Below are 16,625 nucleotides of genomic sequence, written 5' to 3'. Positions count from 1 at the left end.
AGGAGGGCTTTCAAGGGTTGGGTAGAAGGGAGGGTAGGAAAGGGGGGAGAACAGTGGGAGGAGGGAGGGAAGCGAGCACGGAAGGGATCTTGGGGTAGGATCACAGAAGGGGGGGATGGGGTGACTGAAATGATCTTATGTACAGACTGTAATGTATGCTGGGTGACTGAAATGTTCTCACGCTCATATTGTGGCGCATACTGGAATGTAAAGTTGCTGCTAATATCAAAGTCGCACACTATTTACATTTTGAATAATGTGTGCTGAGTTAAAGTTATTATCCTATAATGTTAAAGGTTTGAATATGCCCCAAAAGAGGCAGAAGCTCTATAGAGAACTACAACAGTTGAAGCCACATGTGGTTCTCCTGCAAGAGACGCACCTCCGAAGCAAGCATGAAAAACTTCTCTCCTGCTCGGGATACCCTGGGGTCTATTGTGCTTCTTCTGAGGCCTCCAAAAAAAGAGGGGTGGCTGTAATGTTCCACTCAGCAGTAGCGGTAAAGGTGCTGCGAATAAAGAAGGACCCGGGAGGGCGGTTTATATTTCTACATGTCCAAATAGATCAGGCCGACTTAACGATAGCATCTGTATATGCCCCCAATAGTGGGCAGGCAGAGTTCTTTACTAGGGTGAAGAATTTGCTGGCCTTATTTGTACAGGGCCCTTTAATAATGGGGGGTGATTTTAATGCAGTCCTTAACCCAGGCATGGACAGAACAGGACCTACCAATACGGATGGGAGAAGAGAGGCTTTAGCACTGGAATCATTGGCCCATTCCCTAGGTACATTAGATCTATGGAGATTGACACATGTGGCGGACAGAGATTATACATATCACTCCCCAGTGCACAATTCTTACTCTCGTATCGACCACATATTTGTAGATGTCTCGCTGGTAGAGCAAGGTCCAACAGCTGGCATAGGCAACATAACGATCTCTGACCATGCACCTGTATGGGTCTCCTTGCCGAACATAAAATTGGAAATAAAGGATAGGAGATGGACACTGAACACGAGCTTGTTGCTAGAACAGGAGGTGGAGGACGGCTATAGAAAGTTGTTGAAGGAATATTTGGAGTTTAACCTCAATTCAGGCCCACCCTTAGCTATTGTGTGGGATGCAATGAAAGCGGTCTCCAGGGGTTACTTTCTAAAACTAGCAAGTGCACGTTCTCGGGCACGTAAACTCCAAATAGCGAGATGTATGGACCGGATACAGGTGCTGGAGGGTCAACACAGAGCTTATAAATCTCCTCACATATTGACCCAACTGCGCGGAGAACGGATGAAGCTGGACTCCATTTATACAGAGCAGCTTAATATGGGCCGAGAGAGGTTAAGGGCTGGAGTATACGAATTTGCCAATAAGGCTGGCCGGCTCCTGGCTATTAAATTAAAGAGGCAAAAAGTTGATCGTACAGTAAAGCAGATACGTGATGGCACAGGTTCCATAATATATAAATCAGATCTTATTCGTAAACGCTTTAGGGAATTCTATCAAGCACTATATACACAAGAGATCACACCCCCTTCGGAATCTATCGACACCTACCTGGCTGATAGTGAGATTTCATGCCTGACACCCCAGCACCGAGAATTGTTAGATAAGCCTGTTACTCCACTTGAGGTACAGGAGGCAATGCGCAGTCTGCCCTCTTGTAAGTCGCCTGGACTGGATGGGCTTCCGAACGAATTTTATAAGAAATTTGCAATAGAATTGGCCCCACTTCTCGCGGATCTGTTCAATCAGGTGGGAAAGGGGGGGAGGCTGCCAGCCTCAATGATGGAGGCTTGGATTGCGGTATTGCCTAAGCCAGATAAAGATCCGGTTGACTGTGGTTCTTATAGACCTATTTCAATCTTGAACGCAGATGTTAAAATACTGGCCAAAGTGCTGACAAACAGACTGGCACCATTGATGCCGACACTCATACATCCTGACCAGGTTGGGTTTGTGTCGCATCGTAAAGCCACAGATAACATCAGGCGTACCCTGGACCTTATATATTTAGCAAAAAACACTAAGCGGCCTCTGTGTCTGCTTAGCCTGGACGCAGAAAAAGCTTTTGACAGGGTCCATTGGCCCTTCATGTATAAAGTTCTGGAGGCCATGGGGTTTGGAGGCCAATTCAGAGGATGGATCCAGGCACTATATGATTCTCCTCAAGCGTGTGTCCGGATCAACGGGAGTAATTCAGATCTGTTTGGACTCCAAAGGGGAACTAGGCAGGGATGCCCGTTGTCACCCCTCCTGTTCGCAATGGTTATGGAGCCGTTTGCTTCAAAACTAAGGTTAGATCCGGGAGTGTCTGGGGCCCGTGTAGCGGATAGAACACATAAGGCAGCTCTTTTCGCGGACGATATTTTATTATATGTTACTCGTCCTGTGCCCACTTTCTCTAACCTTCTGTGTCTTATAGAGGAATATTCAGCAGTTTCTGGTTTCAAAGTTAATATGACAAAATCGGAAGCTTTGAATATTTCACTTCCAGAGGACATAGTAGAGACTTTGAAGGCGCAATATCAGTTTAGGTGGGCTACAAAACACATCAAATACCTGGGGGTAAATATTACTTCCAATCTCTCTGAATTAACCGAGGCCAATTATAAGGGGCTGACTCGCAACATCGTTAGATTTAGAGCGTTGGGGGGATCAGGAGGTTTCGTGGTTCGGAAGGATAGCCATTGTTAAGATGAACGTGTTACCCCGTCTATTATATTTATTCCAAGCGCTACCTGTAATGCTGCCTAGGCGACTCCTTGCATCCATGCAAGATTCTATTATGCGATTCGTCTGGGCAGGTAAACGTCCGCGTTTAGCGCGTCAGTTGCTCTACCAGGATAGGAGAAAGGGAGGACTGGGTGTCCCGAATCTCCTATGGTACTACAGGGCCGTTCAAGGAAAAGCTGCGGTTGAATGGTATCAGAATTACCCTGATAGACAATGGGTGCATATTGAACAACACTCTTTGGGGACGAGGCCCTTGGGATCGCTTATGTGGCTTCCTAGGCCTTTTAGAGTGCTGAGGGAGGGAGTGTGTCCGTCCATATGTGTCACTCTTCACTATTGGGATAGTATGTTTCCACAAGGGCGTTGTATATTAACACGTATGGCCCCTATAGCATTTAATCCCATGTTTCTACCAGGGAACGAAACGGGGGTCTTTCAGCGGTGGCATATGGAGGGCCTGAGCAATTGGGGTCAGATGTTCGAGGAAGATTCTCTGATCCCGTTCGAGACCTTGAAGATCAGGTACTCCATACAGGATGGGGATGAATTTGCCTATTGGCAATTAGCCCATTTCCTTAAAATTGAGGCTGTACGTCAGGTCATAAAAAGGGAATGGTTATGTTTGGAAGACATATGTGGGAAATTTGCCTTCTCCCGGGGATTGATCAGTCGACTATATCACAATATTGCTGCACAAGTATCTAGCTATACTCTACATAGGAAGAGTTGGGAGAGGGAGATTGGAATGGCCCTGGGGGAGACCGAGTGGGAGAGAATAGAGCGACATGCAGTTGGTGTGTATGGTCATGTCCCATTTAAAGAAAATGCAATGAAAGTACTATATAGATGGTACCTCACTCCGGACCGTCTTCATCGCATATTTCCGGATTCTTCCGGGTTGTGCTGGAGGGGGTGCGGACAAAGAGGTACCATGGGTCATGTGTGGTGGAGGTGTGTAAAAGTTCGGGCATTTTGGAAGTCAGTTCATACTCGGTTACAGCAATGGGTGGGGTGCTCAATTCCGTGGACTCCTGAGCTCTTCCTCTTTTCAGCAAAACCACCAGGCCTAAAGCAGCCCCAACAAATCCTGGTGCAACAGGCACTGGGAGCTGCCAGAGTAACCATAGCATCCCATTGGAAACAGACAGGGGTCCCGCCAATCACAAAATGGCATAACAAATTGAGTTATGTGTGTGAGATGGAGAGGTTGATAGCTGTAAGAAAACGCCAGATGAACAAATGGCAATCGATATGGAAACATTTTTTTGACCACTATGCAAACTCTGTAGTGTGATGTTATAATGATAGCAGCCTGTACGGTCACATCGCTAAATCAACTGGGAGGGAGGGAGGGAAGGGGGAAAGTTGGAAGGGGGTGGGTAGGATACGGGTGGGATAATTAGTATATTTTGAAAAGTCTAAGAAATTTTTGAAGTCTACTGAGGTTTGGTTTTGAATGTTACAGTTGTATATGAGAAGTGTACTGGCTCTGCCTATGTTTATGTAAGATTTGTGGACAGGCACATCATTCTTCTTGTATTGAAGCAAATCTGTATTCTTGAATTGCATAATAAAGACTTCTTACAAATAAAAAAAAAAAAAAAAAAAAATGGGGTTGAAACTGGGATCCACACTGGTACTAGGAGACTCCGTAGACAGCGCCACTTGAACTGGACGCAGAGACTTGGCTTGACGTGCTGCTTGGACTGGAATCGGAGACTCGGTCAGAAGCACCCCTCGGACTGGACTCAGAGGCTTGAGTGGAAGCGCCACCTGAACTGGAGTCAGCGACTCGGTTAGGAGCTTCCCTTGGACTAGGCTCCGAGGCTTGAGTGGAAGCGCCCCTTGAACTGGCATCGGAGGCTCGGTCAGCAGCGTCCCTCGGACTGGACTCTGAAGCTTGGCTGAATGCGCTGCTCGGACTGGATTCAGAGGCTTGTCTGGACGCTCTGCTTGAATGGGACTGGACCCCTGCTGGGCCCAGAGCGTGGAATTCCCAAGACATCTCCTCTCAGCGACAGCTTCAGGAGTATCCCACAAAGCTGGATTCAAGACCAGGCTGCGGCGATATTCAGCAAGCGTGATAAAAGGGTCCATATCTGAAACTGGGTTTTCAGCGATTCCAAGCCACCGGACACGTTTTCTCTCAGCTGCCGCTTCAGGGGTCTTCTTCAAAACAGAATGAGACAACAGTTTATTCCGATACTGACGAAGAGTCATAGAAGGATCAAGAACAACGATGGAGCTGGACCCCAGCTGGGCCAGCTGGGCGGGGGTTCTTGCCGGGCTCATGGCCTTTGCAATCTGTCAGGTTCTCCGGTTCAGAGCCCGCGGGGCCGGGCTCTGGAGCAAACGTGAGCCCTTGGGCTGCTGCCGAGGAGCGACAGCAGCAGGCAAAACCCACCAACCAACACTGGGTAAGCACACCGGCAGGGACTGCAGGCACTGCCCAGCGAACCGGAACACATGGACTGGAATCCCCCGGACTGGAGGACAGGACTGGAACACACACCGGACCGGAACACACTGGACTGGAGCACACCAGACTGGAACACACACCGGACCGGAACACACTGGACTGGAGCACACTGGACTGGTCCGCACAGCTTCACCTGTGCTTAGCTACTAAGCCCCCCAGGAGTTGAGCTTCTGGGTTCGAGTAGCCGACAGGACTTACTGGATACCGGGTGACATAGGGACCAGGACTGGAAACAGAAGTGCTCCTAACCCTAAACTGATCTACGTGCTCCCAAGCCCTAAACCAGCAGGAGTGTTCCTAACAGTAAACTGACAAAAGGACTTCCTAAGCCCTATACTAAAACAGGAGCTCCTAATCCCTGCTCAAGAAAGGGACTTCCTAAGCCCTAAACTAACAGAGCAGGGAACTAAACACAAAGCTAACACAGGTGCTACTAAGCACCAAGCTACAAGCAGAGCTTTACACTAATAAGCTAAACACAGAACTAACCAGCTACCTAAGCACTGCTCTAGCAAGCTAGATACAACTAACAAGGTGCTTCCTAAGCACTACTCTGGCAAGCAACCAGAAGAGCTCCTAGCACTAAAAGGGAAGACAGGGGAGCCACGAGGAAAAAGCAGGGAAGCTAACACATAAGCCAAAAGTGATTCTAAATCACCAAACACCAACAGCAAAGACTGCAATGCTCCCAATAGCACAAACACCAGAAGTATTTCTAACAGCAAACTCTGCAGTGTTCCTAACAACACCAAACCCTGAAGTACTTCTATCAGCAACAGAGCTTCCAAAGCCCTACACACAGCAATGCTTCCAAAACCAAGAGGGAAAAGCAGGGGAACCATAAGGGAAAAGCAAGAAAGCTAAACACACAAACACCAGTGCACACTGCACTAACACTAACCTGGACCTTAGCAAAAGCAAGCAGGGAAACTAGACACGAAGTCAGAAGTGCACACTGCACCACCCTACCTAAAGCAAACACCACCGTTGCAAAGGCCCTGAAGGAAACAACACCACTTCCTTATCAAGGCCCTCCCTGATGATGTCACACTCCCTAGACCTAGGCAAAAGCACACTGACCCAGAGAGGCCCAACCCACACCAATGCAAAACCGTGAAACACTTGAAGCCAGTACACCCAAAGAGAGTTAGAGCAACTCAGACTACCCACACAGGTGCAGTATAGTGAAACAATTAGAGCCCTGCTGCTGGAAGCTGCCAGCACAGAGAGACAGAGCCAGCTCAGAAAGGACAGAGAAAGAAACAGAAGCCAGCTAAGAAGCTGACTCCCAGGAAAGAGGTAAGTTTGAGAGGGGTTCAGACCCCAATCATAACAGCAGGGCTCAGGGAGAGAGGGGAATTGCTGGATAGGGATGAATGGAGGGGACAGATGGGCATGGATGGATATGGATTGCAGGGCAGGGCTCAAGGAGAGAGGGGAATTGCTGGATAGGGATGAATGGAGGGGGCAGGGGACAGATGGGCATGGATGAATATGGATTGCAGGGCAGGGCTCAGGGAGAGAGGGGAATTGCTGGATAGGGATGAATGGAGGGGGCAGGGGACAGAGGAGCATGGATGGACATGGATGGGAGGGCAGGGCTCAGGGAGAGAGGAGAAATTGCTGGACATAGAGGGGAGGGAAGAGAGATGAAGGAGATGAAATGAGGGAAAAGGAAGAGAGGAGAAAAACTGCACATGGATGAAGAAAATAGGCAGAAGCTGAGGACCAGAAATGAAGAAGAAAGGAGGAAAGGAAAGAAATAAATGGAAAGGAAGCCCTGGAAACGGAGTTAAGAGGACAGATAGCAGCAGAATCAGATACTGGGCCAGCATGATCAGAAAAAGAAAGTCACCAGACAACAAAGGTAGAAAAAAATCATTTTATTTTCATTTTAGTGTTTGGAATATGTCCACTTTGAGAATTTACATCTGCTATCTTATTTTGCAATGTATAGCAGTTTGTTTCTAAGAATATTGCTGACAATTCCTGTCAGTGTGGCAAGTGGTGAGCGATCATTTTCACGGGGGGGGGGGGGCCGCCGCCAACTGATAGTCTGCAGGGGGGCGCCAGAGACCCTAGGCACGGCCCTGCCCCTCAGCCGCCTTTTCTCCAAGCTGAAGAGTCCTCCATGTGTAGGATGCCAGCGCTAACATGCTACACCTGTTTACTTGTTCTTTGAAATCTCTTCCTTCACCAAGCAGAGGAGTAGCCTAATGATTAGTGCAGTGGCCTAAGAACCAGGGGAACCAGGTTTGATTCCCATTGTAGCTCCTTGTGACTCTATCACCTAACCCTCCATTGCCCCAGGTACAAAATAAGTACCTGTATATAATATGTAAACTGCTTTAATTGTAACCACAGAAAGGTGGTATATCAAATCCTAACCCCTTTCCTCCATTGACAAGAAGTATCTGTGTATAGGGGGAACCAAAGCTGATGCCGGACAGAGCTCTACAGTCTGTGTCCCGCAAATGGCAAAAGACTGAGAAAGATTTGCCAAGTTCAGCATGGGGGAACTGAGGCCAATGCCGGACAGACTTCTGCGGTCTATGTCCCACAAGTGGCAAAAAACAGGTGAAGCTTCGGCAACTCCAGTGTTGTAGATTACTTTGAGGTTCATTTTCGAAAGAGAAGGATGTCCATCTTTCGACATAAATCGGAAGATGGACGTCCTTCTCACAGGGACATCCAAATCGGTATAATCGAAACCCGATTTAGGACATCTCCAGCTGCACTCCGTCGCAAGGATGGCCAAAGTTCAAGGAGGCGTGTCGGAGGCGTATTGAAGGCGGAACTTGGGCGCGCCTAACACTTGGACGTCCTTGACCCATAATCGAAAAAAACAAGAACGTCCCTGATGAACATTTGGACGTTTTCACCCGGACCTGTTTTTCTTACGACCGAGGCACAAAAAGGTGCCCGAAATGACCAGATGACCACCAGAGAGTTACTCCCCCAGTGGTCACTAACCCCCTCCCACCCTCAAAAAACATCTTTAAAAACATTTCGTACCAGCCTCAGATGTCATACTCAGGTCCATGTAGCAGCAAAAAGAGGAAGGCTACTGTAACTCTAACTCAAATAATTAAAAATCAACACATGAAGAGTCCAGTGTAGTGCTTAATCAAATAGTCAACACGATGTATTTAAAATTTTCAATCTTTCCTTTATTTTCAAATATTCTCTTCTTTTTGTATATAATAAAAAGTTGTTGAGCACTTGACTGTGGCTCGACGGTGGCCATACCCGTTTCACTTTACATGCTTCATCAGGAGCAGTGCATTAACTTTCATATAATATCATGTGTTGATTTTTAATACTCAGGTCCATGACAGCGCATGCAGGTCCCTGGAGTAGTTTCATAGTAGGTGCAGTGCACTTCAGACAGGTGGACCGAGGCCCATACCCCCCTACCTATTACATTTGTGGAGGAAACAGCGAGCTCTCCAAAACCCACCACAAACCTACTGTACCCATATATAGGTGCCCCCCTTCACCCGTAAGGGCTATGGTAGTGGTGTACAGTTGTGGGTAGTGGGTTTTGGGGGGAGTTGGGGGGGCTCAGCACACAAGGTAAGGGAGCTTTGTTCTTGGGAGCAATTTGTGAAGTCCACTGCAGTGCCCCCTAGGGTACCCGGTTGTTGTCCTGGCATGTCAGGGAGGCCAGAGCACTAGAAATGCTGGCTCCTCCCATGACCAAATGGCTTGCATTTGGCCGTTTTTGACATGGACGTCTTTGGTTTTGAAAATCGCCGAAAGTCAGAAACGTCCATGTCTAGGGACGACCAAATCTAGGGACGTCCAAATTTAAGGATTTGGACATCCCTGACGGTATTTTCGAAATGAAAGATGGACGTCCATCTTGTTTCGAAAATACGGGTTTCCCCGCCCCTGGATTTCGCCATTTTGCAAGGACGTCCAAATTGCAACTTGGATGTCCCTTACGAAAATGCCCCTTCACGTCATGTGCTATGAGTGAAGGTGCTGTGCAGCTCGTGGGGGGGGGGGAGGGGGGGGAGACAACGTGACTGGTAAGTTGAATACTGTCAGCCATACTTGGTAATGCTATATACATATAACCAAGACTCTCATGTTTGGCTGCCTACGTGGTTCGCATGGTGGAGACTTGACAACCAGTGTTTAAGCATGGGTGGCTGGGGCCTGCTCAGAGTGGCGGGCACGGCTCTGGCCACCTTGTTGGGTAGAGTGCATGGACCATGCAGGTCTTTATCTGCCATCTTTTACTGTGCTACTGTGGAAGCATGCAGTGAGCACCTCTCAGTGTGTTTTAAGCAACATACTGAGATAGAATTTTTAACTGTTGGAGTAGTTCTAATAGAAATTCACCGCCACATGCAGGTTGTTTATGGTGATGACTGTGTTGATGTGTATACTGTGTGTCACTGGGCCAAAAAATGTAAAAATTATGGATCAGGAAGGACTGATTTGTGTTATCAAAAACAAAGTAGACAACCAGTGACAGTAACAAACAAGTCTCGCATGAACCAGGTTGATGAACTTGTAAATGATAATCAGAGGAGCATTCAAAGCATTACATTGCAACCCTGAAAACTTTTTAAAAAACGATTGAGAAATATCATGAGAATGAAATTCTATTGCAGCATAAAAATGCTAGGCCTCACACAGCACGAAACACTAGAGGCAATTGCAAAAATGGAATTCAGTCTTCCCTCATTTGCTGTACACCATGCAATATCCATCTTTTTCCAAAATTGAAGGAATACATTCGGGGGCAGCTGTTTGAGTTGAATAAAGAGGTGAAAAGGACTGTGAGCAATTAGTTGAAGAGACAAAATGTGCAGTTCTTTCACGATGGCTTTCAAAACTTGTCCATCGTTGGCAGAAATGTGTGGTGAATGGTGGTGACTATGTAGAAAAATAAATATATGTAATAAAAGAGCAAGTTTCAAGTATTATTTTTGTTTTCTATTCATGACAATCCAGCTTATTTTCGAAAGAGAAAGACGCCCATATTTCAACCCAAATCGGGAAATGGGCACCTTTCTCCTGTGGGCGCCCAAATCGGTATAATCGAAAGCTGATTTTGGGCGTCTCCAACTGCAATCTGTCGGGGGAACGGACAAAGTTGATGGGGGCGTGTCAGAGGCGTGGTGAAGGCGGGACTGGGGCATGTTTATCGGCCGAGGAGAGATGGGCGCACTCGGCCGATAATGGAAAAAAGAAGGGTGCCAGAAGCGAGAATTTGGGTCACTTTTTCTGGACCCTTTTTTTCCCAAACAGGTTCCCCAAAAGTGCCCCAACTGCCCAGATGACCACTGGAGGGAATCGGGGATGACCCCCCCCCTGACTCCCCCAGTGGTCACTAAACCCCTCCCACCCAAAAAAAGAACTTTAAAAACTTTTTTTTCCAGCCTGTATGCCAGCCTCAAATGTCATACCCAGCTCTATCACAGCAGTATGCAGGTCCCTGGAGCAGTTGTTAGTGGGTGCAGTGGACTTCAGCCAGGTGGACCCAGGCCCATCCCCCCCTACCTGTTACACTTGTGCTGGTAAATGGGAGTGCTCCAAACCACCCCCAAAACCCACTGTACCCAAATCTAGGTGCCCCCCTTCAGCCATAAGTGCTATGGTAATGGTGTAGAGTTCTGGGGAGTGGGTTTTGGGGGGGGATTTGGGGGGCTCAGCACCCAAGGGAAGGGAGCTATGGACTTGGGAGGTATTTTAATTTTTTTAAAATTGTTACAAGTGCCCCCTAGGGTGCCCGGTTGGTGTCCTGGCATGTGAGGGGGACCAGTGCACTACGAATCCTGGCCCCTCCCATGACCAAATGCCTTGGATTTGTTTGATTCTGAGCTGGGCGCCTTCGGTTTCCATTATCGCTGAAAAACGATACTGCCCAGCTCAAATCCGCACAAATCCGATGTACTTGCCCGGCACAAACCGTATTATCGAAAACAAAGATGGACGCCCATCTTTTTGGAAAATATGATCTGTCCCGCCCCTTCACGTACCCGTTCTCGGAGATAGACACCCATGGAGATGGGCGTTCGCGTTCGATTATGCCCCTCTATATCTTTATTTAAACAAAAATTATGGAAGTGGAGGAATTACTTTTCATTTAACCCTTGTAACATTGACATAGTTTGTGGCAAGGGCGGGCATTGCCCTCCCAAAATACTGCTAGACCGGGTGCCTCCCTCATCTTCCCCAGCATAAATCCTTTTTTCTCTTCCCGTCAGCACTATCCCTTCTGGCTCCTCTCACGGCCCACTCCTCTCCCTCCTGCTTCAGACCTGTGGCTCTTTCCCACGATGGTTCTGAGAGCAGCTGGAACAGAGTCATGTGCTGCAATACTCACAACCAGGCTCTGCCAGAAACTCCCCCATGGCAGCAGGAAGTGCCATCACAGGGGGAGATTCTGGCAGAGCCTGGCTGTGAGTGTTGCAACACATGGCTCTGTACCGGCAGCTCTTTTTCTTTTTAGAGCTCAGAACTGCTGCAGGAAAGAGCTGCAGGTTTGAAGTGGGAGGAGGGAGACGTACCAAGGGAATTAGGGGAGCCAGAAGGGATAGTGCTGACAGGAAGAGATAAGAGAAAGATGGATTTATGCTGGGGCATGTGGGAAGGGGAGAGACACTGGACTAGTGGAGGTATGCCAGATCATGGGGTCAGGGATTGGAGGTAAAGGAGGAAGGGGGGAGATGCTGAAACTTGTGGGAGGGAAACAGAGGGAAGAGAGAGCCAGAGACATGGTGCAAAGGGGAGCTGAAGAGAGGGGGATAGATCTTGGACCTGGGGAAGTGAGTGTAGAAAGAAGAGAGACAGAGACCTGGAGCAAAGGGGAGGGAGTTAAGCAGAGAGAGAGAGAGAGAGAGAAACTGGACTGAGGGAGAGAGATGCTGGACCCGGGAAGGGAATGAGGGTAATGGATTTGATACTTGGCCTTTCTTGTGGTACAACCAAAACAGTTTAGAGAGAGAGAGAAAGAAATATGCTATATCATGGGTGATATGATACTAGCAAAAGAAGATGGGGAGGCAGGGGAGAGAGATGAAGAGATGGTGGCCCCAGGGTAGGGGTGCAAGAGAAAGGGAAGCGAGAGGGAGGAACAGGGACACAGGCGAGGTGCAGGACAGGACAGATAGGAGCACGGAATGATGGTGGACATGGAGAGAGAAGAAATATCAAATAGGCAGGAGACTCTGGAAAGAGCAGAAGATGAATGGGACTGGCAAAGTGAACAAGGGGAACACAGCAGAAGGTGGATGGTACTGGGGAGAGAAGAGGAACAGATCAGAAGATGGATGGGATGGAGGGGGAGAAGGAGAACAGGAGAACAAATACGCTATAGAAATGATAAGTAGTAGTAGTAGTAGAATGTGGATGGACTAGGGATGGGAGAAGGGGAACAGAGCAGAAGATGACTGGGACTTGGTGATTGAATGGGAGAGTGCTGAGGAGCAGAGCAGGGAATTATGCATGGGAGAGATGGAGTGGGAATTTCAAGCAGATAGTGTAGGGTTACCATATGGCTCCAGAAAAAGGAGGATAGATTGAGCCAGTCTGGGTTTTACTTCCATTGCTTTCAATGGAAGCAAAACCTGGACTGGATCAACGTGCCCTCCTTTTTCTGGAGCCATATGGTAACCCTAGGATAGTGAGTACGTGGCAATTGGTGGATATGAGTGGAGGTATGTTAATGGGTTGGGAAAATGAGTGAGAGTGTGAAATGAAGGGTAAGAGAACGGGGTTAAAATATGGGGAAAGGTTGAGATGTAGTGTGAATGACCTGGAAGAACAGAGAGAGGATGAGAGGCATTGAAAAAGGATAGCGGTACTGGAGAAGGATATGAGAGGAAGGGGATGGGTCTCCCAAGGGATTGAGTGAGAGTGAAAATAGGGTTTAGAAGATGGTGAAAGAGAGGAAGTAGGAAATGGGGTGAAGAAGAATGGCAAGGGAAGGAACGAGAGACAGGGATGGAACTGGAGTTGGGGCTGGTGAGGAGATGAGAGGCAGTAGAGAGCAGATGAGTACAAAAGATGGAAATGGACTGAGGAGGGGAATAGGAAACTTGGGAAAAAGGAAGATAGGGGGGGCAATAAGATTGATGGAGAGGGGATGAGAGGGAGATGGGAAAAGCTGGTGGGTAGATGAGAGGTGAAATGGAAACTAGACTAGAGGGTGATAGGGAGAATGAGGGGTAAACAGCATATATAGGTGGATATAGAGACAGAGAAGAAAAAATTAAAATAAAAAAGAAAGATTAATGCCAGGTGGATATAGAGAAGGAAGGGAAGAATGACAAGAGGAGAGAGAAGAAATAGAAAGGCAGACCTACTACTACTACTTATCATTTCTATAGCGCTACAAGGCATACGCAGCGCTGTACACCATACAGAAAAGACAGTCCCTGCTCAAAGAGCTTAATCTAGATAAGACAGGTAGACAGACAGAACAATTAAGGGTAAGGGAATAAAGAGGTGAGGATAAAGGACAGGGCACGTGAGTTAGGAGTCAAAAGCAGTGGTAAAGAAGTGGGTTTTGAGTTTGGACTTGAAAACAGCTAAAGACGGGGCTAGACGTACAGGCTCGGGAAGTCTATTCCAGGCGTGAGGTGCAGCGAGATAAAAGGAACAGAGTCTTGAATTAGCAGTAGAGGAGAAAGGGACAGATAAGAGAGATTTATCTACAGAACGGAGTACTCGAGAGGGGACGTAGGGAGAGACAAGAGTGGAGAGGTACTGGGGAGCGGCAGAGTGAATGCACTTATAGGTCAAAAGGAGAAGTTTGAATTGAATACAGGAACAGATAGGAAGCCAGTGAAGTGATTTAAGGAGAGGGCTAATGTGGGCATAGCGACTTTGGCGGAAGATGAGTCGGGCAGCAGAGTTTTGGATTGATTGAAGAGGAGAGAGATGGCTAAGACGGAGGCCAGTGAAAAGTAGGTTAAAATAATCAAGACGAGAAGTGATAAGAGTGTGGATAAGGGTTCTGGTAGAGTGCTCAGAGATGAAGGGACGGATTTTGCTAATGTTGTAGAGAAAGAAATGACAGGTTTTGGCAATCTGCTGAATGTGAGCAGAGAAGGAGAGAGAGGAGTCAAAGATGACCCCAAGGTTACGAGCAGATGAGACAGGGAGAATGAGAGTGCCATCCACTGAGATAGAGAAAGGGGGGAGAGGGGAGGTAGGTTTAGGGGGAAAGATGAGAAGCTCGGTTTTGGCCATGTTGAGCTTCAGATGACGCTGAGACATCCAGGCAGCAATATCAGACAAGCAGGCTGAGACATTGGTCTGGATGGTGGTTGAGATTTCGGGGGTGGAGAGGTAGATTTGGGAGTCATCAGCATAGAGGTGGTATTGAAAGCCATGGGATGATATCAGAGAGCCAAGGGAAGAAGTGTAGATGGAAAACAGCAGAGGACCGAGAACAGAACCCTGAGGTACACCAATTGGTAGAGGGATAGAAGTGGAAGAGGATCCACCAGAGTGTACACTGAAGGTGCGAAGCGAGAGGTAGGAGGAGAACCAGGAAAGAACAGAGCTATGGAATCCAAATGAAGACAGCGTATCAAGGAGTAGGCTGTGATCAACAGTGTCAAAAGCGGCAGATAGGTCGAGAAGGATGAGGACAGAATAGAGGCCTTTGGATTTGGCCAGGAACAGGTCATTGGAAACTTTTGTAAGACCTGGACAAGAATTTAGAAGACCGACACAAAAAGTGGAACAGATTGGGACCAACCTAATTAGAAAAGTGCACAGTAAACAAAGGAAGAAAAAAATATTTTTAATTCTTTTTAATGGTTGGAATATGTCTATTTTGAAAAATGTACATTGTATCAATTTTTGTATTTTAGCAGAGTACAGGAGAAAATGCATTTCTGTTTCTTTTACCAGAATTGCACAACATATAGAGTCTGGGTTTCTTTGGCAGAGAGGAAGGGGGTCTCCATTTCAGTTTATGTCTGCTTGTGTTTTGTGGTCCCCTATTTTGTATGAGGTAAAGGTCTGGAAAACATAGAACTAACCCATGTGAAGACATTACTCTAGAAGATATGAAACTATTTTCCATCACTGTCAGCCATTTTGCCTCCATAATACTGTATTTCTACATCTAGAGCCTGTGTATTTCTAAGGTCCACATTGGGGGGAGGAGGGAAGTGCTGGATAAGGAAGGAGAAAGAGCTGGACTTTGGAGAAGGAGAAAAGGTGAAGGTGGTGTTGTCAGGCCTAGGGAAGGGGGGCAGGGAAAGTGTGCTCCCCCTTTCCTAATTCATTAGTATGTGATAGGGGTCATAATGAGAGAAATTTCCCATTGTTGGCTAATTTTCAGTTAAAAAAATTATCTACCGTGTTTCCCCGAAAATAAGACATCCTCCGAAAGTAAGGCCTAGTAGAGGTTTTGCTGAATTGCGAAATATAAGGCCTCCCCCGAAAGTAAGACCTAGCATGCCCGCCGAACAGAACACCGGAGCCCCGTATAAGCTGTGACCTTCCCCACCTTTCTCCTCCAAATTGTATCTTCTGCCTCCTGGCTGAGCCCGCACTCAACTCCCGCTCCTGCATCGTTCTGACCCGACTCCGTCCTTGCCTTGCTGCACCGCTGTGCTGTCCATCTGCTCAGCCTCCTCCTTCAATGTTCCGGAATCCAGATTGACTCGGTCTTTGTCTCCGTGAAGCTTTCCCTCTGGCTCTGGCTGCTCGTTCCACTCCCGCATAGGCGGGATGGTGATCATCATGCTGCACAGTCAGAGCCGAGGCACAGCACAGAGGAGCTTTCGGGAGCCCGAACTTACCGTAGCAGTGGGCCGTGCGTGCATGTCTGTCCGACTCCTGTCCCTCCCGGGCTGGCTCCCGCTGCAGTCCCTGCATGCTCCCTGGACCGCCCTGCACACTTCATTGTTCCGGACCCGGAAGCTGTGCAGGGCAGGCTACAGTTTCCTTTTCCTGTCCCGCATAGGCGGGAATCTGCAGAGGGAGAGCGCCGAAGGCGAAGGTGGTTGTCACAGACGGTCGGTGTGCTTACTGGTGGGCGGCCCTGCCCCCGATCAGAATAGAACAGAACTGAAAAAGGGCAGAGACGTTTCAGAGAGCGAGCCAGCCCAGAGAGAGGTACAACATTACTACTACTACTACTATTTAGCATTTCTATAGCGCTACAAGGCATACGCAGCGCTGCACAAACATGCCAAGGAAAGGTGCCAACCCAGCGTTAAAAAGCTGAAGAAGTCAAGAAGGTAACTTTTACTTTTCCCTCCTTTGGTCTGCTGTCGGGTGGGGTCAAGTGCTGATGTTGGATTGGGGCGGAGAGAGATAGAAAAGATATCCTGGGAAAGATAGATGGATGATGTTGGATGGGGGAAAAAACAGAGAGGAGATGTTGCATGGCCAGCCCGAGAGAGAGAGAGGGGAGATAATACATGGAGG

Source organism: Microcaecilia unicolor, chromosome 1 (genome assembly GCF_901765095.1).
Source record: "Microcaecilia unicolor chromosome 1, aMicUni1.1, whole genome shotgun sequence".
In the NCBI taxonomy this organism is placed as follows: domain Eukaryota; kingdom Metazoa; phylum Chordata; class Amphibia; order Gymnophiona; family Siphonopidae; genus Microcaecilia; species Microcaecilia unicolor.
Note: the sequence above shows the minus strand (reverse complement) of the source record.